Raw genomic sequence first — 23,146 nt, 5'->3', positions numbered from 1 at the left:
ATGGAAGCAAAGGTGTTTGTTATTCAAAATTAAATGCTGGCAGAGAATATAATTTTAGCAACAAAATTACGAACTGGAGACTTAGGCTATGGAGATAGAGACTAAATTCTGAAATTAGGAGAGTCAAATGGCTTACAGTGTGGGCTGTGAGTATCAAACATTTATTGTTGACTTCTGCATGGTGGGTTTGGTGTATTTTCTCAAAACAAACCTCATTCTCCATTCTCTGTATTGAGACCCATTTCCTGGAGTTGGAAGGAGGGTATCTGCCTATGAGTGTTGATAATGCATGGAGCAGAGTTGCTGAAGGGGTAACAATGGCATGTGTAACAGGTAGCTGTATACGACCTTTCTTGCTGTCTCCTTGTATCTTCATAATGACAAAGTCTCCAAGTATAAGCCTGTTTTGCCCAATTTGAGTTACTTTTTGCCAGCAAGATTCTCTGAGGCAGTAGGGACTCTGTTCTTCTACTATGACATGTCTTAAATGATGGCTTTTAGCCCATCTGGTGAATAGTGATTCCTGGTTATTAGTGGGTAATGAGACACAACGAAGTTAGCTTGGAGATAAAAATCAGTGTTCATTACATTGGATTGAATTCTAGTGCTGATGGTAGTGGGTTTTCCAGTCACACCAAGAAATGTTGCCTTTTCCAAGTGCTGCCAGTCAAAATTATTTCTTGATAACATAAAATCATGTGTCCGCCTTCGTACAGTACTGTGAAAAAAATAAATGTTCAAAAAAGACTCCAAGGGGAAGAAACATGTTTTGTCTATGCACAATATCCTAAACTGTTGCATAATAATCAATAAACAATTTTAGATGGGGATTTTAGTGTGTTCCATTTAAGTATTCTTAAGTAAAATATTTGTACTTAAACAATACATTCTGATCATAGTTATTCTTTTTCCCAAGTACTTTTGGATCTCCTCAACTTTCTAATCACTGAATTCTACAGCCTTTATTTCTCACAATATTTATAAAAGAATCCCTCTCTGTGTCTGTCTGGCTCTGTCTCTCTCACACACACAAACTCACAAAATCACAATAATATAAACAGAAGTCCAACAAGACAAAAAAAGGCCTAAATAAAGTTAAGTGGCTAAACAAAAATACCACTGTTTCATTTATTGGTCTTAGTATAAGAACTGTCAAGGGTGTTTAATAAAGCCAATGAAATTCTGCTGAAGTACATTAATATGTCCTCTGCATGCTCATATAACTTTCAGACAGTATTTTGATTAGGGCTATGAGTTCTGTCTATTTTCCACTCACAGCACTGGACTCCTCCCATGTGGCATGAAGCTGTGCAAGCCCTGTGATTACTTCCAGAGTAGAGTGAGTTCATGTGTGTACCAATCCTGGTGTCTGAAAGAGACAGCTTTGGTGGACTCATTCAACACCTTTGATTATTAAAATTTTTCTACCTCTTTTTTTGCATCAGTTCCTGAGTTCAGAAAAGAAAATTTTCTTAAGAAAACCCATTTTTAACTGAGTGGTCCAATATTGCTCATGCTCTATAGATTGTCCATTTGAGATTCTCTGTTATTTCCCAGATTCAGAAAAAAGATACTACTTTTTTAGGTAGTTTGTGAAGCACAGATTAATATGCATATATAGGCATATCTTTGGGAATTATTTCATTGTTATATTTCTTTAGCACAGTGGTCCTCAACCTTCCTATTGCTGCATTGCTTTACTATGGTTCTTCATATTGTAGTGAATCCCACCCATAAAATTATTTTATTGCTACCTCATAACTGTAATTTTCCACTATGAATCATAATGTAAATATCTTAAATGTTTATATGATATGGGAACATTTTGAAAGATTCATTGACCCCCATAAAATGTTGTTCAATACCCTAAGGGCTTATGCCCCACAGATTAAAAATGGCTACTTAAGCAGAACATTGGTTTTTCTATAAGCTCATAGTCTAAATATTCTCAGGTCCTAGATCTTACTAGTAGTTTCAAGGATGGTTTACACTCATGGAGTGGGCTTTCTATCCATCCATTCAAAGAATGGTTGATTACTCTCACAATGTTTTTGTCATTACTGCACTATTGTGTCTTACAGGCAAATCAGCATTGTAGGCCACAGTTTGTTGTTAGGTTTATTATTACACTTCCCTTCTGAGAGCATGCTAAGTACTTCCAACTGTTATGAACAGGAGAGAGGAAATGAGACCTTAAGTAAGGCACAAACTCAAATTTTCCATGTTCAGTGAGATATGTAAGTGTTGTCTTTAGCAAGGGTACTACCATCAGATTGTGAAGAGAAACCAATAACCTTGGCAATACTCTGAGTAATTTTGTGATTTCCATGGAGTGATTTTGCCCAATGACTCAATTTATAAGTTCTCATTCTAGAATGCCAGTCTTTCCCATATACTGAATACTGAATAGATTACTGAATGTGAATGATACAGTAATTTGGAATTGGCTGTTCTGAGGATATGAGGCCAAAGACTGAGAATAAACACAACTCTAAACCCCCTGGGTTAATGATAAGACATCCTTAATACTTAAAAAATGTCATAGATTCAATCAGACAAAGATGCCAATTACCAGAGTAAGGGCATGGCGGTGAGAAAAGTTAGTAAAGAGTGTGAAGGCATGAGTGAAATTAATAAAGCAGAAGCGTAGGATAGTATTGGGAGAGCGTTCCCATGAATACTGATATTTGCCTGTATTTAATGTTTCATACATGTTTAAATGTCAATATATCAAAGGGGAAGAAGACAAAAAACAACTTTAACATGAGACAAAAGACAATTAGAACAGTTATTTGTTTCAATATTTTAAGACATCAAGTCATTAACATTGTGTTATTTAGGAAGCAAACAGACCCTAGACCAAATATGCTGAAGGTAACAACTCCCAAGGTCAAACTTCCTATTACATAAGAAGGAGCAGAGGTATGCTTGAATATCCTAAAGGAGGAAAGCATAGAACTGAAGAGCAGCCCTAAGTATTGTACAGATGTCAACTGAGGCTGTGCCAATTAGTTATATCTAGTCCACCCCTATACCAGAAGTGCTCAGTGAAACCCAGAGAAAGGGCAGATCAGAATAAAACCCTGGGAGGGCTTTAAAAGCCCATGACCAAATATCTTCAGTGTAACCTGGGACAGGTTGTCTGTGTAGAAAAGAAGGAGAATATGTTTGGAATAGGAAGTTTATTGTTCCTTGATGCTCACATGCAGAAAAATATTCAGGAGCAGGAATGAGGTACAAGTAAGCCATTCATGGCTGCACATCAGTGAGTAAGCAGGCACAGCTTTGGTTTTCAACCCAGGGTTGGGTGGAGCCAGAGAGATTTCCATTCCATACCAGGTTCTGACTTCAATGGAGGCCTTAAGTTTTAAGATGTAGGAAGAGACAGTTTGAGATTAGAAGCACAGGAACCCTCATGGGAGTTAACCTTGCTCCCCAGATAAAGTTACCCTCATGGAAGAGCCATGCATTCAATATACAACCCATCTGATGGGTAATATGTGAATAGAGCAGGGAAGAGTAGGTGCCAATGTAGGCTGACAGCTATGCAGTTTATAATTGCATGGAAGCAAGTGATATTTCATTAACTTTACTAATCTGTAAATTTCCTGCCTCACATATTGGAGATTTCTATTTATTCAATCTTATTATCTTCTGAAAAGTTTCTCTACCTTGATAATCTTCTGTATTGATGCAATAACCCAAATCAGACCAATTCAAGACAAGTTAGAAAAAGCCCAGGTTTATTGGATACAATTACTTTCAGGTGGATTTCTAGCCCCCCCAAACAGGAGACAGGAAAGGAAGACTGGAAAACCACATTTTTTCAGAGACTTCTCATTCATTACCAGATCTTAAATCAACCAGTCTCTATTTATCTGTGAATTAGAACATGTTCATGGCCTACTGTCAAGGTTATAGCATCTGTCCCATCTGATAGCAGCTACATGGCATCTCACTGACTCCATGCTCTTTCCTCCAGCATTCAGTTTAGTTTTTCTGCCTAGCTCAATTCAGTTCTATCACAGGCAAAAGCAACTTCTTTATTCACTAACCAATCAAAGCAACACATATACAGAAAGACATCCCACATCATCTCCCTTGTCTGTCTAAATAAAAAGGTTTTAACTTTAACATACCAAGGTTACATACAATAAAAAACTATCAAGCAAGAATTACAACAACAATAATTATATATACTTTATCTTTTATCATAACTAAGAAAAACTCTGTCTATTCTTTAACTCCATCAAAGACACAAGAAATATATAATAGTACAAAAGTTAACAGAAAGTGCATTGTAAGCAACTTCCAAAACTCTAGAATGGAGACAGCCATCTCACTGTCTAGACGTTCATCCAAAGTTTTTCATTAACATTGAGGCACACATATTCAGCCTATAGTATCTTGAAGACTTTTCCATGAAGCAGGAAATTTAAAGATCTCTTATGCCTTGTATTGACAAACTTCCTGAGGTGCTTTCTTCTGTGTCTTGCAGAATGTCTGGCAGACTCTTTCATGAAGCAGGAACCCCAAAGGGCAGCCTCACCTTTAGGCAAGTTCAGCAGTCATTTTTATGAGAGTCCAGTATCTCCAGTTCATACAGCATAACATGAAGCAGTGCAGGCAATAGCAGTTTTTTGCCCAAATGGCTAGCTAACTCCATAAGGAACCTCTTCAATGCCCATGTTCCTCTTGAGTTTTATTGGTGCTTGCGAGAGCAGATGTGTCTCATTTTCATGAGACGCAAGTATTAAGTTCTTAAAACATTTTAAATGCCATATTCTGTAGGTCTTTGAAATGTTTGAAATGTTGAAAATTAACTAACTGAAATATATCTCTATACATCTAGAATATCTAACCATCATGACTACAATTTTGAATACTATAGATGACTATCTATTAACAACTATTTCTTAATTAAACATTACATTTTTAAATGAGCTGTACAAACACAATCCCTTATTCAAGAGCAGAAATTATATATATATATATATATATATATATATATATAACAAAATTGACCTTAAATGTTTATCAATATACCAAGAAATGCACCAATGCAAAGTATTGATCTCTATAGCATATCCTCATTTAAATGTAAATAAACATTTATAAACTATAATTGGGAATTTAGACATAGGTCTCTCCAAAATGCTTCCTGCTTTTTGTTGGGTGAAACATTTCTAGGGTTCATGGAGACCTCTCAGTATGGGGTCTTGTTCCATCAACCTATGTTAGCCTGGAAAAAATCCACAGGTTCTTATCCTCTGTGTAAACAAAAGTAGAATCTCATTTCCAAAACAACATATCCTTAGAGTCTAATTTTCAAGTCAAGATATCTTTAAAATATTTATGTTGGTTTAGCTTAGCAGCCTGTACAATGAAAATGTCTCTCTGTACTTTGCTCGTTCACAGACAAAAAATTCAAAGAAAACCCAATAATATGCATAATCCAGACACTGTGTATATTCCATCATTATGTGTCTTATTTTTTATTTACTCCTTTAATCTATGATTGTCTGTACTCTGTCTCTTTAAAGACTTTGTTTTATTTTTATAACCATTTATTTCCTTCTATAACTGTCTGTATTTTTTTTCTTCTTTTTCCAAGGCCTACATATATTTGTCCAACACATTGCCACATTTACAGGTCATTTTTTATCTGAATCTGTTCTAATTGCATATCTGTAATCATACATTCCAGCTGAGAAAACCCCTTCTTCCAGTTGAAAGAAGTTAAAGATAAGATGCTAATGACACTGGTTTTGATGACAATGACTGCATGTTTGACACCCAAGGTTTGAAAATGTACCGCCTTCTTACATGTGTATGCAATTGATGTTTGTCCCTCCAATAAGGTTTTCATGTAATGACTAAAACATGTGTGCAATATTAATTAACGAAGAATTTTTACTGTACTAAGATTGAAGTCTTGTTGCTATAGTTCCATCACATATATTATATGCCACAAGGACAAACATAGATAAGAATTATGGGTAAATTTAAGTTGTAAGAAGTAATAGACCTCACTCATATTGGTTTAATGAAACACTGATTGCCAGTATTCAGGCAGCAAGTATAGGTGGGGAACCCAGAGGAAAGGTAGAGATGTAGTCATTAGCCAGATGCAGAGGAAGCAAGATGAGAATGCTTTACTGAGAAAATGTACCAAGCCACAAGGTAAAAACAGATAAGAATTATGGATTTGTTTAAGCTGTAAGAAGTAGTTAGTAAAAGACCTGAACAATATACCAGTTTATAATTAAGTCTCTGTGTTTATTTGTGACTGAATAACTGTGAGTGGCAGAACACAAACTTCATTATACAGTTATTTGAGGTTATTAAGGTTTCCTTTTATTGAGAACAGGAAAGTCTCAGAAGAGAGAGTCTCAGAAGACTCACTCTCCAGATGTTTCTCTTTCCTACATTTTCTTTCCTGCTGAAAGCTGAGTCTACAGCTCCCCCTGCTGGTCCTGAGCTTTGTTAAAGAGGGATTGTTTCTGAACACACAGGAAAACCTCACAGTGTGTCTTCCACAGTTGCACAAGGTTTTGTTTTCCATAGTAGAATTCATACATTTGTCTGTCCTCTTGTGTTTAAAAGGCCTTTATCCTTGGTGTTCCCCCATTCCCTCTGACTTTTATATTCTATAACCCTCCTCCACTGCCTGGAGGATTTCCTAAACATTTAGAGTAGTGATTTCAAGGAGAAATCCTTTTTAAGGCCTACTTTTCAAATGTTTCTCATTCTCTGCACATTATGTGACTGTGGTTCTCTGTATTTCTTCCTATCTGCTATAAGAGGGTACTTACATGATGATGACTTAGTGAGACACGGATATATGAGTATAACAGAATGTTACTGTAAAAGTCATTTCACTGTTAAGTATCTTTAGTAGCACAGCAACAATTGGTTTTACCCCAAGTTCTTTGGGATTCTAGTTTCAGGTTCCTGGTCACACAAGCAGCATCAAATATGGGCCCCATCACATATAGTGGGTTTTAAGTCATATCAGATATTGGTTGATTACTCTGGCAAGCTTGTAGTCATAATTTTACACAATGATAATGTGTTCCTTTTGTAGTTTATTTTGTACATACTGCTAAATATGCAGAATTGTGCATTTCATGGCCTTGCTTGATAGAAAAAGTTGAGTATTCCCCATGAGGTGCCTGTGTTCCACTAACTTCAAACAAAAAGAAAAACGCAGAAAGTCAGAATCACTGTTGGAAAGCCGGTTTTGTGTTTCTTGGATATCAACGAAGACCCTGAGGAATCCCCTAAACAGTGTCCTCATAGTTCCTGTTTGTTTAGTTTGATCCCATGTATGCAAATTCAGTCTTCTACTCTAAATAGTGTCTGATATAGTAATGAGCTTAGAATCTTAGCTTCATATTGTGTTTGATTCTTCTTCTGTGCTACACAATGGTCAAGATTCATTGTACTGTACTTCAGCTGTCTCCTGTTCATTATTTAATATCATTGGGGTCCCTACTAAATTTAGGACTGGATTCTTTATTATATGTGCTAATGTCATTGTGGGATAAAATAGCTCATCCCTGTGTAATCTTCAGCTTATACAGAATTGTACAAGATAAGTCTTTCAGAAAGAATATTGAATTGAAACAGATACAGATCTTTCATAGATACTGAACCCTGTCTAGCCAGAACATTTTCTCCTGAGTTGATACCCAGAGGCACAGGAGTCAAATGTCATAATTAGTGCAGTAACACATCCTTGTTCAGATAGTCTTCAGAGTGAAATACAAATGACAGAGTGAGTCACAGCTAACATTCAATGGACCACTCTTGTGCCATCCAAGAATATGAATATTCTTTTAAGTATGATCTTTTCTGTAATGGCCATTAAACATGTGTTCATATTTATGGGTTATGAAAATATAATATGCTTTTCACTTTTAATAAAAATAATGTTAAACACAATTTTAATCTTATTCAATGGGTTCTTACATAATATGCAATTAATTTCTTTTAATTCTAGTTATTTTCAGTGCTTTAGAGCTTTAGATCTAGTACCTCATTTTAGCTGTGTAGGTGTCAACTCTCCAGCTCTGTTCTTAACACTTTATATGTCTCTATATCTACTTCATATATTTACTGTGTTTGCACCCCAATAAGTACCAAACAAATGGCTTTTATCTTTCTGTACACTAATATTGTACAGAAGTTCCATGATTGTGACCCAAATGACCTCTCCTATAAATGTTATGGCTGTATATATGTGTCTACAATCATCAGCTTCATTTCAGTACATTTACTTGTATTTCTGTAAATCAATCTTATAAACTGATTTTAGCAGCTACCTAGAAATATTCCTTCATCACAGAACCAGAGGCATGAGATTTCTGAAAAATCATTGGTGAATAATGGTGTTTGGGAAATAGGGCACTAATTTCTTCAGTGACATAGCTAACACCAGGTATAGCTTTGTATAGCTAAATGGTAAGTTGACACCACTACCACCCACTCTCAATCCTGAAATTCTAATTGAATTCAATGGTTTACAAAAAATAGAGACACAGATATAGGAGCAGAACATGTTGAAGAAAAGAAGACTTTTCACAAGAGAGGCACAAGATGAGAAAGGAGAGAGTGCAGGTGACTAAAATTAATTACATGAATTTATAGAATGTCAAGTTCTGTAGCTCTATAATAGAGCTTAATATTAGGGATAGTGATGACTCTGAAAGTTCTTTCATTTTCCTAGATTGTCTTGGCCATCGTGAGATTTTTGGTTTTCTGCATGAAGTTGAGTATTGTTCTTTTGAGGTCTGTAATGAATTGTGTGTTGGCGAAGGCTGCTAATTTGTTTCCCAGCTGGCCAGGCCCAAAATAATCACACAGACATGGTATTATTACAACACTGCCTGGCCTATTAGCTCACATTTCCTATTGGCTAGCTCTTATATCTCAAACCAACCCATTTCTATTCAGCTGTATGTTGTCAGGTGGCCATGGCTTACTAGGGAAAGTCCAGGCATCTGTCTCCTCTGGTGGCTACATGGCATCTCATTGACTCTGCCTTCTTTCTCTGAGCATATAGTTTGGTTTTTCTGCCTAGTTATAGTCTGAAATGCTATTGGTCCAAGAAGCTTCTTTATTAACCAGTAGCATTGGCAGGATACAGAGAGGAATCCCACATCACCTCCGTTTTTCTGTCTGAATAAATAGGAAGCTTTTAACTTTAGCATAGTAAAATTATATAGAACAAAACAGGTATCAAGCAAGTATTACAGCTACAATATTTATATTTACTTTATCTTTTACTCTAACTAAAGAAAACTCTAATTATAACTATCTATTCTTTAACTCAATTAAAGACCCCAGAAGGATAAAATATTGCCTAAGTTAACAGGAAGAACAGTGTAAGCAACTTCCAAAGCTAGAATTGATGGAGACATCTAATCAACTGAAAATTCACCCAAAGTTCTTTTGTAACATTGCAGCATCCATCTTCAGCCTACAGGCCAATCGTATCCAGCAGACTTTCCCATGAATCAGGAATTTTCAAAGACTGTTTTACCTCAATTGGCAGTATGTCAGTTACTTTCTTTTGTATCCTGCATAATGTCTGGAAGACTCTTTCATGAAGCAGGAACCTTATGGACTGTCTCACCTTCTTTTGGCAACTTCAGTAGTCATATTTTTGGCAACTTCAGTAGTCATATTTCTCTGGGTCCTGCATGTGTAGCTCATACAGCATAACATCAAGCAATACAAGCAAGAACAGTTTCTTTCCCAAATGTCTAACAAGCTCCAGAAGAAGCCTCATTGTTGAATAAATGGGACCTCCTGAAGCTGAGCAGCTTCTGTAAAGCAAAGGACACTGTCACTAAGACAAAAAGACAGCCTACTGACTGGGAAAAGATCTTCACAAACCCCGCAACAGACAAAGGTCTGATCTCCAAAATATATAAGGAACTCAAGAGATTAGACTTTAAAATGCTAATTAACCCAATTAAAAAATGGGGCACTGAACTGAACAGAGAATTCTCAACAGAAGATGTTCGAATGGCCAAAAGACACATAAGGGCATGCTCAACCTCCTTAGCAATCAGGGAAATGCAAATCAAAACAACATTGAGATACCATCTTACACATGTCAGATTGGCCAATGATAGCCTTTGCTGGAGAGGATGTGGAGTAAGGGGTAGACTCATCCATTGCTGGTGGGAATGCAAACTTGTGCAAATGCTTTGGAATGCAGTGTGGAGGTTTCTCAGGAAATTTGGGATCATCCTACCCCAGGACCCAGCAATCCCACTCTTGGGAATTTACCCAAGAGATGCCCAATCATATTACAAAAGCATTTGTTCAACTATGTTCATAGCAGCATTATTTGTAATAGCTAGAACCTGGAAACAACCTAGATGCCCTTCAGTGGAAGAATGGATGAAGAAAGTGTGGAATATATACGTATTAGAGTACTACTCGGCGGTAAAAAATAATGACATCTTGAATTTTGCATGCAAATGGATTGAAATAGAAAACACCATCCTGAGTGAGGTAACCCAGGCCCAAAAAGATGAACATGGGATGTACTCACTCATAATTGTCCATAAATAAAGGACATCAAGCCTATAATTCGTAAAAAAAATCCTAGAGAAGATATATAAGAAGGTGAATACAAAGAAAAACATATAGTTATCCTCCTGGATATTGGAAGTAGACAAGATTGCCGGACAAAAAAATGGGAACTTGGGAGTGGGGTGGGATGGGGGTGGGGGGGATGGGGAGAGAAAAGTGTGAAGTGGAGGATGGGAAGAGCTTGGGGGAATAGGATGGTTGGGATATAGGAAGGGTGGATATGGGAACAAGGAATTATATATCTTAATTAAGGGTTGGCAGAGACTTGACTCTAAAGGGGTTCCCAGGTGTCCAGGAAGATACCCCCAGCTACTTCCTTGGGCAGCTGAGGAGAGGGTGCCAGAAATGTACAGATCCTATTGCCATACTCATGAATATCTTGCATATCACCATAGAACCTTCAACTGGCATTGGATGGAGAAAATGACAGAGCCTCACATAGAAGCACCGGATTGAGCTACCAAGGTCCTAATGAGGAGCAAAATGAGGGAGATCATGAGCAAGGGAGTCAGGACCGTGAGGAGTGTGTTTACCCATTGAGACGGTGGGACAGATCTAACGGGAGACCACCAAGTCCAGTTGGAATGGGACTGATGGAACAGGGGACCAGGCCGGACTCTCTGAATGTGGCTGACAGTGGAGGAGGACTGAGAAACCAAGGACAACGGCAGTGAATGTGGACTCTGCAGCATGGATGGGCTCACTGTGAGCCTTGTCAGTTTGGTTGCTCACCTTCCTGGACTTAGGGGGAGCTGGGAGGACCTTGGACCTAACATAGTGAAGGGAACCCTGATGGCTCTTTTGCTTGGAGAGTGGCGGAGTGGGGGTATGGGTGGAAGGGAGGGGAGGGAAGGGGGAGGAGGAGGGGAGGGGATGGAAATTTTTAATAAAAAAATGAGAAAAAAATAAATATTAAAAAAAAGAAGCCTCTTTGTTTTCTATCTTCCCCTTGAATTAGATTGGTGCTGCCAGGAACAGATGTGTCTCATAATGAAAAGTCCTAAGTTCTCAACACATTTTAAGTGTCATATTCTGTAGTCTTTGGAAGGTTTGAAGAATAACCATCCATCTGAAATATATCTTTATACATCTAGAAACCTAACTAACATGAGTACAAGCTTGACTATTATAGATGAGTCTCTATTAAGCTGTATTTCTTAATTATACGTTACATTTTTAAATGATTTGCACAAACATAATCTATATACTGACCTGAAATTTGTATAAATAGACCAATATCTATGCCAATGCAAAGTATTCATCTCTATAGCATATCCCTCTTCAAATAAAAACAAATATTTATAAACCACATTTGTAAAATTTGGGCATAGTTCTCTCTAAACTGCTTCCTGCTTTTTGTTGGGTAACATATTTTAGTGGTTGATGAAGACCTTTTGGGGGAGCCTTGTTACATCAAACCACATTAGACTGGAAGGAATCCACAGGTTTTTATCCTTTGTTGAAACAAAAGCCTAATCTCTTTTCCTATGCAATGTATCCTTAGATCAAATTTTGAAGTCAAGATATCTTTAAAGTATATGTGTTGTTTTAGCATTACAGCCTATACAATGAAATTTCTCTATATATACTCACAGTCAAAAAATGAAAGAAAATACAATAATATACATAATCTAGTTTCTGTGTATATTGCATCTTTACCTGACTTTTTTCTTACTCTATTACTTTTCCTACATGTTTAACATTTTTCTTATTATCTTTACTTCTTTAGTCTATGACTATCTGCACTCTTTTATATTATAACTATCTATACTCTTTCCTCTCTCTCAACCCTATGTATAATTATCCAACACTGTGACCCATTTAGTGTTCTTTTTAAATCTGAATCTGTCTGTATTGAATATCTATAATTATTTTCTGACCAGGAGTGCTTTTTTATATGCTAAGTGGCATGACTAGGACATAATCAGTTTGTCCTGTCTGCTTGCTCCACCCAGTCCAAAATGGTAGAGGCATGTCCACTGCCTCTGAGAATTCTGGGTGGGAGCTGTCCTCACCAATTCAAATCTGGGAAGCATCATACACCATACAAACACTTTTTATTTACATAAAAGCTAAATCTGCCATGCAGCACACTACACAGCCTGGAAATATCTCTGTGTACTTTCCTCCTAACCCTAACCAGGCATATAAGCAGCCAAACCTGAAGTGTGTGGCTTGCCAGGCAGATTAGTCTTAGCCATTCCTGTACCATTCTGTTTGTAGAGGCTGCTTATTTGTTTCTCAGATTGACAGACTTAAAACAATCACATAGAAACTGTATTGTTACAATACTGCCTGGCTCATTACCACATATTTCTTAATGTCTAGCTCTTATATCTTAAATTAACCCATTTCAATTAAACTGTATTTCATAACATGGCTGTGGTTTCCCAAGCAAATTTCCAGCATCTTTCTGCTTTGGCAGCTCCATGGTGTTTCACTGACTCTATCTGCTTTCTTCCAGCATTCAGTTTAATTTTCCTACCTAGCACTATTCTGCCCTGCCATAGGCCCAATAGTTTCTTTGTTAACCAAAGGCATTCACAGCTTACAGATGGAAATTCTACACCAATTGTGATGAGATTTTCATGGAGATTGCATAAAATCTATACATTGTTTTGGGTAGGATTGCCATTTTTATTATGTTGATCCTGCCTATCTAATAACATGGGAAATCTTTCCATTTTCTGATACCTTCTTTTATTTTTTTTCTTCAAAGTCTTAAAGTTTTTGTTGTACAGGTCTCGAATTTCCTTGGTGAGTGTTATCTCAAGATTTTTTTTTATTATTTGTGGTATTGTGAATGGTGGTATTAACCAGTTAGTTATCATTTGTATATTGGCATAAAGATAGTTTGGCCAATGAATTGAATCAAAGATCCATATAAAATTTCACACATGTAGAAATACCTGATTTTTGACAATGAAGCTAACATTATACAATGGAATAAAGAAAGCATCTTTAACAAATGGTCCTGTCATAACTGGATGTTAACAAGTAGAAGAATGAAAATGGATCCATATCTATCCTCATACACAAAACTCAAGTCCAACTGGATTAAAGACCTCAATATAAATCTAACCACACTGAACCTGATTGAAGAAAGAATGAGAAGTTGCATTTAATGCATGGGCACAAGATAACACTTCCTGAATAAACACCAGTAGCAGAGACACTGAGAGGAACAATACATAAATGGGACCTCCTGAAAGAGAGAAGCTTCAATAAAGCAAGGGACACAGTCAATAATACAAAATGCAGTCTACTGAATGGAAAAAGATCTTCACCAACCCCATATCAGACAGAGACCTGATCTCCAAAATATGTAAAAAAAATACTCAAGAAATTAAACATCAAAATACCAAATAATCCTGATGATGGAAGTCACAAAATAACCCCACAATAGTTCAGAATTATTAGTAATAAAAGGGTTGTTTATTTAAGGGAAAAACTCACAGATCACTCTGACTAGACAACAGTCCTCTGTACAAACAGTAACAGAGTCTAGCAGCCTGATGCAGGAACTTGAAACAAGAGAGCAGGTGCACACTTTACAACTGCTTTTAGTGTATCTGAAACCACACCCAAGTGGGCTGGTATCTTAAAGGCTATTGACTGGAGGAGCAGAATGTGCTCCCACAGCACCTCCCCCATTTTTTTAAATAAGAGGGTTTCAATTGCAATACAAATCTATATACACTAAAACAGATATCAAGTGTAATTGGAATTACAACAAGGATAAATAATATATGCAAGGAATGTACACTAAATGTTTTAATAAACATCGTATTTTAAGGAGTCAAAGTCTTGTATAGGAAATAGCTTGGCTAGATCATAAGAGTACAGTAACTACATATCTAATCTTTAACCCCATCAAAGGCCTGAGAAAGGAGATATTACTTGAGTACGCAGGAAGTACAATCAAGCAGCTTCCAAAGCTAGCAATATATGATGGAGACAACTGGCTACCTGAGCAATCACCCAAAGTCTCATTTGCAACGTTGAAACAACCAACTTTGGCTAAGGCCTGGCATAACTGAAAGACCATTTTTAGAGGCAGGAAATTTTTTAGAACCATCTTACCCTTTCTTGGTAAGATTTGACAGTCTTTTTCCTTGTGTCCTGCTCATCCATTCTGGATACCATGTGCTTTGAGGTATGTGCAGTTCCTTGAGCAAAGGCCAATGGTGCCAAGAAGAAAAAAAAAACTCTGAGTGGAGTGTATTTGGTGTTCAGCATTCTCTGAGAAATAGATTGGTGCTGTCAGGAGCAATCATGTCCCATGTCAACCTAAACTTAAGTTATTTAAATGTCATGTACTACAGATCCTTGAAGTGGTTGAAGATTACCTATCTAGACAGAATACAATTTCTATGTGTCTAAAAAATCTAACTGATCTGAATGTATATAAAACAAGCATGAAAAACCATTGACTTATAATATTCAATAATAGCACAACTTAAAGACTAAACTTCATTTCAGAATATTGAATAAACTGAAAACAAATGTGCAACAAATGAGGACGATGACCTCAAAGTGCAAACAATCTATAAGTATCTTGATCAGAGGTAGGAGTGATATATAATGCAATATGAAAATATATCCCAAAAGTTGTATCAAAAGCACACAGGTATTCACTTTATAACCCATTATTATTATTATCCCCCCACTTTTGAATAAACATAGCTTTCCCCCAAATCCACTATACAGTACAAGTAATACTCAACAACCCCTAAACCAACCCTATGGACACCTTTTTGGAGATTGGGGGCATCATCCTCTAGAATTACCAGTGCAGAGAGTCATTCGTCTCTGGAAACAGGGTGCAGCCAGAAGCAGGAGGAAGAAAGAGAGTGGGCACACAAATTACAACTGCTTTTAGAGTATCAGAGACCACACCTAAGTGAGTTGGTATCTTAAAGGCTATTGGTTGGAGGAGCCAACCAATCTTCTCCCACAGCATAATCCAATTTAAAAATGGGGTACAAATGTAAACAGAGATTTTTCAACAGAAGAATATCAAATGGCCAGAAGTCACTTAAGGAAGCATTGAACATCCATAGCCATCAGAGAAATGCAAATCAAAACAATTCTGAAACAGCATCTTATACCAGTCACAATGAAAAAGTGCAAAAACACCAAAAATAGTTTATGCTGGAGCAGAAGCATAATAAGAAAACACCTCTACATTGGTGGTGGGAATGCAAATGTGCACAACCACTTTTGAAATCAATATGGTGGTTTCTTAGAATAGTGGAAATAAACTTTCCTCAATACCCAGCAATACCACTCATGGGCATATACCCAAAGGAGGGTCAATCATGCTGAAAGGACATTTACTCAACTATATCCATAGCAGCATTATTCATAATATCCAGAACCTGGAAAGAACCTAGATGCTCCTCAAGCAAAAAATGTATAACGAAAATGTGGGACATGTGCACAATGGAGTACTACTACTCAGTGGGAAAAAATTACATCTTGAAATATACATGTAAATGGAAAGAACTAGAAAAAAATCATGATTGAGGTAACTCAGACCTAGAAAGATAAGCATGGTATGTGCTCACTTATAAATGGATAGTATCTGTAAAGAAAGGATAATGAGCCTGTAGTACCTGACCCTAGAGAAGTTAGGTAACAAGGAGAATCCTAAGAGAAACATACAAAGAACCCACTGAGAAAGAGAAATAGAGAAGATCTCCTGAGAAAATTGGGAGTATGGGAATCAGGGAAAAGGAAGGCTGGAATTGGAGGAGAAAAGGAGAAAGAAATGAGAAAGAGTATTTGAAGGAAGTATTGGTTGAGATGGGGTAAAGACAGAGACAGAAAGCAAGGAAAGAGACATCTTGATTGAGGGAGCCATTATAGGGCTATCAGGAAACCTGGCACTAGAGAAATTCTGAGGAACCCACAAGGAGCAACTCAGCTAAGACCCTAAGCAATGGTGGAGCAGGTGCCTGAACTGGCCTTGCCCTGTGGTCAGATTGATGGTTGTCTTGAATGTCATCATAGAACCTTCATTCAACAACTGATGAAGCAGGTGCAGAGATTCACAGCAGATAATTGAACTAAGCTCCCAGAATCCAGCCAAAGATTTGGAGTAGTGAGAATACAGGAAAAGAGGTCAAGACCATGAAGGGCCACCCGCTAGAACAGATTACCTAAACTAATGGGAGCCTACCAACACCAACCTAACAGTGAGGGAACAAGCCTAGGATGAAACTAGGCCCTATAAATGTAGGAGACAATTGTCTGGCTGGGGCAGACTGTGAAGCCACTGGCAGTGAGACTCTACTGTTTGTACTGACTTTGTGGAACCCATTTTCTTCAGAAGGATACCTTTCTTAGACTAGATATAGTGGAGAGGGCCTTGGTCCCACCTCAAAGGAATGTGCTAGATTTTGTTTACTCCCCATGGGAAGCCTTACTCTCTCTGAGGAGTGGATAAGGGATGGAGTAGTAGGGAAGGTAGAGAGAATAGGAGGATGGGACCTAGTGGCAACTGGGATTGGTGTGTAAAATGAGAAACAATAGTTTTTAAAATAAAATAAATTAATAAAAATGAAGTAAAAATAATATCCCACATTTACATTAACTTAAGAGTATGAGCAGCTTTTTGGCTTGGTCAGACCCTGTTTTTGTGGGCTTTACTGATACAGTCCATAGATTATACATTATTCAAAACTGCTCAAAAACTGTTCCAGTCTCTTGGAATCCAGAGATATTTTTATCACTATTAATTAACACAGCTTTCTCATTTTTAGTGTTTAAATACAAAAGAAACATGTAAATGCAGGTGGTCCCTGAATCTCAATCATTATCATTTTATTTACAGTTGCAATTGGGAAAAGTTGACAAAGACCCATACTACTGTGAGGAGGAGACAGAAACATTGACACTCAGAATCACCATTTCTGAACAAGTCTACAGGCCAATATTCTCTGTCATTTCAACCAAAACCAGTTTCCTGCACCTACTGGGTTTCTGATACACTCAGGATGTGGTTGCAACACTGTGTCTGTCTTGCACAGTAATAGACTGCAGAGTCCTCAGATGTCAGGCTGCTGAGCTCCATGTAGTCTGTGCTGGAGGATTTGTCTGTAGTCAGTGTGGCCTTGCCCTGGAACTTCTGATTGTAGCCAGTACCACCATTTCCAGGATAAATATATCCAATCCACTCCAGGCCCTCTCCAGGCCTTTGCTTCACCCAGTAAATATAGTAGCTGGTAACGGTGTAGCCTGAAGCCTTGCAGGACACCTTCACTGAGATCCCAGGCCTTGCCAGCTCAGCCTCAGACTGCTGCAGCTGAACTTGGGAGTGGACACCTGTGGAGAGAAAGGCAAAGTGAATATCTCTGACACCTGAATACATGGCGCCTTCTCAAATCTGGAACTGGAGATCCTCTTACCTATAGCTGTTGCCATTAGCAAGAGGATAATCCAGCTCCATTCCATGGTGAGGACCTGTGTGCTCAGTGACAGTAGAGAAGACACTGATCATGTGTTGTTCTCGGGTGTGGACATCCCTGTATTTACCACCATAGATTTTCATGTTTTGCATATTTAAGAGGGAGGAAACTTTTTAAGTAAAGACCTCATCCAACTTGAGAGGAAAGAGTTAGAGGACATTGAGTCAGGTATCAGAATGGTAAAGTCCAAAGTCCTAATCCTTTCTGAGAACATCCATCCCATACAAATACTCCAAGTCCTGTGCATAACTTAGGGATGAAACATTATGACCTATGCTCTCAGTTCCCAAAGATACTTCAGACAGAGACAGTTCCTCCTCTTGGTTAAAAAAAAATGATTTACAGATGTTTGTGATGCTAAGAATTTCAAAACTCCTAAATTACAGGAATTTTCACTCTTCTTTAATTAACATGAAGTGATTAAATGAATTTCAGGCAAGTTACACGCTAAAAAGCTTCCCCAAATGAGCAAAACTAAAATGTCTAGAAATATTTGCACACAAATGTTTTTACAGTATTAACTATAATATATAAATTATAAAAACAAATTACATATCTTTCTACTAATGATAGCATCGAGAAAACATGGCATATATATATATATATATATATATATATATATATATATATATATATTCAATATAACAGAATTTATTGTATAATATATACATGTTGTATATAATGTATAGAAAAATATAAGGAACTTACATTACTTTTAAGAAAATAAATTCGATTGTTGATAATATTATTAAGTAAATTAAACTGTCTCAGGAACAGATATTGTATAAGATTCTCATTTGTAGTCTTTAGATTTAACATCATGAGAAGCAATTATATCTGCACATATGTAATGACATAGAACTGAATGTGTCTAATTAAATACATGTGGCAAATTGAAATTATAAGAGCTAGAAAAGGATAAACAATAGATGGAGGTCATGGGTAAATATGTGCACCACACATTATACACCTGTATGAAAATTCTAAACATAGAGTAATGTTTTTGTTCATTCTTTGTAATTTTTACTCACAAATTCAATGTATTTTAATCATATAATCCCCCAGTATGTCTCTCTTGCTCTGTTTATGATGTTTCTCCAGACATATTGATCTCTTTTATTTTATTAATGAATAACTCACTGAGTCTAATTAATTAATAGATTACTCAATTAATGTTATACATATGGATATGGTGGGGAGTCCATCCATTCGCTCATAACTCAAGTGGGCACACTTCTAAGAAAAGTGATTCTAACTTCCTAATCATTATTACTATCCCAATAAATCCCCATCTTGGAGTGATTCATGGGGTGGCCACTGTTTCAATCTTTTAAAGTACACTTTATTTAGTAATGGTGGCAGGAACACATATGCCAAGGCCTGTGTGAAAAACTTATCAGGCAATTTATGTAGTTCAGTTCTCTTCTTCTTAGATGTGACTATCAGAAATCAGTCTAATATTATCAGGTTGGTCAAGAAGCACTTTTACCTGCTTGGCCATTTCAGAGATTTTCATGCTATAATTATGACTGCCTTGATTTTGGGAAGGCCTTGTGCTGGTAACTAAAGTAGCTAACAGTTCATTTATGCAATGAAAATATGTTGACCCCTATAGATAAAATTTCATGTCTTTCAACCTCATCCTCTGAACCTTGAATTCCTTCATTTCTCAGCTTAATGATGGTCTTTAATTTCTGGATAGGCTGTGATATCAAGGCTGCTATCAATGACTTTTCTATATTTCAGTACTCAGTCAATTTTTCAGCAATTTGACCAGTTGAGAATATCTGCATAGATCATCACACATCACACAGAAACTTCTGTAATCAAGGCTGAGAACAACATTAATTTGTATAAACATAAGTTTATACAGTTTATTATAAAGATTGGGTATAAACAGTATTTATTAGGTAGTTTGGCAACATTACCATTCGCAGTACAACTATGATCTACTAGGGTTATGGCATTCCTTTCAAAGGAATTTTAGGCAAGCTTACATGGGAGGAAGTATTTCCTTTGGAACAGGCTACAGGAATACTTAGAAAGTAGTTGGTCACCATGAAAAAGTCAGGCACTTGAGGGTACACTCTGCCTAGAAGGAAGTATTGTTGGCCACAAGGCCTGCTACTATATAAGATCACTGATGTCTTTTCTCTCATGGTAGACTGCATAGCACCTTCTGTGCAAGGAAAACCTGCCAGGAGTAAGAATTTTCTCTTAAGTTCTAGGATAGTTTCTCCATGTTCTCCAGTCAAAATCAGGATCAACCTACCCCAGGATCCAGCAATACCACTCCTGGGAATATATCCAAAAGATTCCCTATCATACTACAAAAGCATTTGTTCAACTATGTTCATAGCAGCATTATTTGTAGTAGCCAGAACCTGGAAACAACCTAGATGCCCCTCAATGGAAGAATGGATAAAGAAAGTGTGGTATATGAACACATTAGAGTACTACTCAGTGGTAAAAAAAATGACATCTTGAATTTTGCATGCAAATGGATGGAAATAGGAACACTATCCTGAGTGAGGTAACCCAGACCCAAAAAGATTAATATGGTATGTACTCACTTATAAGTGGATTCTAGCCATAAATAAAGAACATTGTGCCTATAATTCGTGATCCTTGAGAGGCTAAATAAGAAGGTGAACCCAAAGAAAAACATATAGTTATTCTTCTGGATATTGGAAGGAGACACGATTGCCAGGCAAACGTTGGGAGCATGGGGGTGGGGGTGAGGTGGATGTAAGAAGAGATGGGGAGAGAGAAGGGAGAAGGGGAGGATGTGGAGAGCTTGGGGGAATGGAATGGTTGGGATGGAGGAAGGGTGGATATGGGAGCAGGGAAGTAGATATCTTAATTAAGGGAGCCATTTTAGGGTTGGCAAGAGACTTGACTCTAGAGTGGTTCCCATGTGTCCAAGGAGATGTCCCCAGATTGATTCTTGGGCAGCTGAGGACAGGGTGCCTGAACTGGCCCTATACTATAGCCACACTGATTAATATATTGCACATCACCATAGAACCTTCATTTGGTGATGGATGGGAATAGAGACAGAGGCCCACACTGGAGCACTGGACTGAGCTCCCAAGGTACAAATGAGGAGCAAAAGGAGGGAGAACATGAGCAAGGAAGTCAGGACCGTGAGGGGTGTACCCACCCTCTGAGACAGTGGGGCTGATCTAATGGGAGCTCAACAAGACCAGCTGGACTGGGACAGATGGAGCATGTGATCAAACCGGACTCTCTGAACATGGATGTCAATGAGGGTTGACTGTGAAGCCAAGGACAATGGCAGTGGGTTTTGATTCTACTGCATGTGCTCGATTTGTGGGAGTCTAGTTTGTTTGGATGCTCACCTTCCTAAACCTGGATGGAGGGGGGAGGACCTTGAACTTCCCACATGGTAGGGAACCCTGACTCCTCTTGGACTTGAGAGGGAGGGGGGAGAGTGGGGAGTGAGGGAAGGAAATGGGAGGGGAGGAGGTGGAAATTTTTAATAAAAAAGGAAAATGAAGATTAAAATAATTTTCAGTTTTCATATTACTTCAGTTAGAATAACCACAATCAAGAACACAAATACAGCCATGGATATGAGGAAGGGTAATTCTTATTCATTGTTGATGGGAGTATAACCTGTATAGTTCCTTTGGAAAAAGTTTTGGAGATTCTTCCAAAATGTAAGAAATAGAGCTACAATATTAACCAGCTATATTTCCCCCACACCTATACTCAAATGGCTCTATATATTATTACTGAGATACTTGCACATCAATGTTTATTGCTGTTGTATTGAGAGGTGAAAAATGAAATCAACATAGATGTTTAACAACAGACAAATAGATATTAAAAAATTGAGACATATATAAAATGGAATTCTACTCAATGGCAAAACATTGATAATGGAATCCATAGGTGAAAGGATGGAATTAGAAAAAATATAAAATTTAAAAATTACACTAAATGAGATCACCCAAATGAAAAGAGACAAATGCTTCATATTCTATCTCATATATGGTTCCAGCATTGGAATGTATTATTTTCTGTGTTTTATTTACAAAAGACTAGAGTTAGGGTTTTGGTATTAGGGGATTGGATACAATTAAAAAGAGATAAATTTAAAGGGTTGAAAACAGCAACTAGAGACAGAGTGGTTCAAACCTCAAGTGTTATTGGAAAATAGAAAAGTGATGGTTGGAGGTAGGGCTAACAAAATTTAAGAGTTATTTGAAATCAGTATGAAATCTAGCATTTTGTAATGTAAGTAAAAATAATCATAAAGAATTTAGAATGTATGTGGCATGACAAAAATAAATGGTCAAGATACTGGAAACAAAGAAAACAATGTATGGAATGAAAAGACATAAATTGTGATGTTATTTCTATAATAAAAGACTGGAAATGATGTAGTTAACTAGTTTCACATTTGGGATATTCATATTGATGTAATAATTTTATGCTAGATTATGAGGTGATTTTATGTATCTGCTGTTAATCTATTTTTATCAAAAGTTGGAAATCTAATAAAGTCCATGAAAAATTGAAGACATACAGATAAGACCTATAGTTCAGTTATTAGTACTGTATTAGTGGTCTGGTTCTGATTAAGTTCTATAGTTCTGTGAGATATATGCACACTGAAACCTGAATGTGGATAGTTTTACATTTTATTTTCACTACAGAATCCTTGAACAGAGGTACCGGAGTGGTTGGATAGGTTTCTTTTTCAAAGACACAAATTATTGAGCATATCACTACTGGGTACATGATGTCAATCTATGAGTTAATGGTGAGAGAGGTCCCATGCATGCTGAAAAGAGTATGTGTTGTTGACATTGTTCTTGGTTGCACACACAAAAATCTTTAGGACTTATTTGTGAAAAGAATTTAAAATTTGAATAAATTGAGAGAATAGGATGTGTAGATGACTCTAGGAAAACAGCGTCTTCCAGACAAGAGAGGAATGTTGGACATAAAAATACAGAGGTGACAACATGGACAAGGACTGCAGTAAGTAAAGTCCTGGGCTTAATGTACTTTTGTTTATATACCATGCTTTC

At 37.1% G+C, this 23,146-nt stretch overlaps 1 pseudogene; it reads right to left on the bottom strand.

Moving 5' to 3' along the window:
- Positions 1-17,607: 17,607 nt before the first annotated feature.
- LOC119818451 lies at positions 17,608-18,069 on the bottom strand (annotated as a pseudogene).
- Positions 18,070-23,146: the final 5,077 nt, after the last annotated feature.

This window comes from Arvicola amphibius, chromosome 7 (genome assembly GCF_903992535.2).
Source record: "Arvicola amphibius chromosome 7, mArvAmp1.2, whole genome shotgun sequence".
NCBI lineage: Eukaryota > Metazoa > Chordata > Mammalia > Rodentia > Cricetidae > Arvicola > Arvicola amphibius.
The sequence above is the reverse complement of the archived record's forward strand: the minus strand, read 5'-3'. Positions and strand labels throughout refer to the sequence as shown.